The sequence below is a fragment of the Hylobates moloch genome, unplaced genomic scaffold (genome assembly GCF_009828535.3).
Source record: "Hylobates moloch isolate HMO894 unplaced genomic scaffold, HMol_V3 SCAFFOLD_5, whole genome shotgun sequence".
NCBI lineage: Eukaryota > Metazoa > Chordata > Mammalia > Primates > Hylobatidae > Hylobates > Hylobates moloch.
Window position 1 is genome coordinate 19852417 of NW_026652280.1, and position 2286 is coordinate 19854702.

At 40.9% G+C, this 2286-nt stretch overlaps 1 pseudogene; it reads right to left on the bottom strand.

The window, feature by feature from the left end:
- Positions 1 to 1423: 1423 nt before the first annotated feature.
- LOC116468067 (small ribosomal subunit protein eS26-like) lies at positions 1424 to 1771 on the bottom strand (annotated as a pseudogene).
- Between the last annotated feature and the right edge of the window lie 515 nt (positions 1772 to 2286).

Sequence of the window (2286 nt, forward strand, 5' to 3'; positions counted from 1 at the left end):
TTTTTCCCCACCATTGCCAACATGGATTCTGGTTGTCTCTGGTTTGCCCAGTCAGTTTCTATTTATTCCTGTGCTTTCCACCTTCTGAAATTGTGTAGCGGTCCTCTCCCCACAGTCTTTTTTTTCCCCTGTGAGTCTATGCCTCTTTTTAAACCCTTTTATTGTAATAAAATTTTGTTGTGCTTTTAGAAGGAACACAGGCACCCACAGGCATTCAGTCCACTATTTTTAATGAGAAGTGTGGACTTTTGTTATTTTGGCATGAAAATTTAGAAGGATGACTAGAGTTCTCATCCATACAGGTCATAACTCTTTTACATAAAGGCTGGAATACAAAAGGAGGAGTTGGGATGGGGAGATAATGATTTCCATTTGGCGCAGATTGATGTTGAAGCTCCTTAGGGACATTCAGATAGAGACATTTTGGATTTTTTGGATAGAAGAGCTTAAAATTTAAATGATAATTCTGGGTTAGATAAGGATATATGCAAGTCATCAGTAAGAAGGTGTATTAGGTCATGCTATAAAGAAATACGTGAGGGTGGGTAATTTATAAGAAGAGAGGTTTAATTGGCTCATGGTTCTGCATGGGGATGGTGCTCACCCATTCATGAGAAATTCACCCCCATGATGTAATCACTCTCACCAGGCCCCACCTTCAATACTTGTTATTACAATTCAACATGAGATTTGGGCAGGGACCCAGGATCACTAAGAGGGTGATTTGTAGAGGAGATTCGACTATTTCCTAGGGTTTTGTTTTGTTTTGCTACTCTTCAATTTCTAGGATTAAAAAAATTAAGCAAAACTCCAAATTCTTCTCTTTTTAGTTTTTAAATAGACTCCTTTTTTGAATCAATTTTAAATTCACAACAAGATTGAGCAGAAAGTACAGAGAGTTCCCATATTCCCCCTGTCCCCACACATGCACAGCCTCCCACGTTGTCAATTCCCCACCAGAGTGGTACATTTATTACAATTGACAAACCCACATTAACACATCATTATCACCCAGAATCCACTGTTTCCATTAGGGTTCACACTTGGTGCTGGATAATGTATGGGTTCGGACAATCTATGGGTATGATACCTATCCACCATTACAGCATCATTCAGAATAGCTTTGCTGCCCTAAAAATCCTCCGTGAGCAATCCTCCACTTTTTAGGGATGTATGCAACTTATTCTGATCTCCCACATTCGAATCTCAGCCTACATGAAACTGGAACAATGAGATGATGGTGAGTAGAAAGCTAAGATAGAGGTGGGGTGCTCCAAAAACTGTAAATTACCCTCAAAGGTCTAAGAGATTTACAGCACTTCGCTAAAAACTGCCTTCCTCTTTTTTTTTTTTTTTAAGTACAATTTCCATTTTATTTTTCTCCAGAGAATAGTCCGTCTTCAGTCTTTAAGGACTCAGCTCCTTACATGGGCTTTGGTGGGGGTTATGGAGCAGCACCCGCAGGTCTAAATCGGGGTGGGGGTGTTTGGTCCTTGCGGGCTATACAAGATTGATTCCTGACTACTTTGCTGTGAACTGCACAACTCAAAAAGTAATGTAGCTTCACATACAGCTTGGGAAGCACATAGGCATCGAAGACGCTTGCTTCAGAAATGTCCCTGACTGCTGTGGCCTCCCCTATGTTGTGAATGATGAATTTCTTAATGGCCTTGTCCTTGGGTATGCATCAGGCACAGTTCCTGCAGCGAATAGGCTGCATGTGGCCACGGCCCTTTTTAGCACGACCATTGTTCCCTCTTTTCTTTGTCATCTTAGAGGCACGGACCGGAGAGAGGACTGCCTTCCTCTCTAACACCCACAGACTGCAAACAGCTAGAACTAGCCTCCCCACCATAGAAATGGATCATCCCAGCTCATGATCCAATAAATCCTGACAGCTGAATGTAGTAAGACAGTGCCATAGAGTTACTAGGCAAAGTCACACATACGCTGTATGTACTACATTCAAGTATGGTATATGTAACCTCGAGAGAGAAAAAAGTTAATCGCTTAAAAATGGGAGGTGTTGCCATTGTCAGAGTTGGGAATCATTGCCCATATGGTGTGACCTCTCTTGAAGGAATCAGAAGAATATAACTCACTAATGACGATGAATTTCTTGACAGGGTCTACATTTTTCTCCAGAACAAGCATTGAATCTGCATAGGCATGTGGGCATTTTGTTAAAAGCTTAGGAGTCTGTGTCATAAATCAAAATAGAGACAAGTTTAATCAAAACAATTAAGGTCAAATGCTACTAGCTAGTCATTAAGATGATGAAAAGAT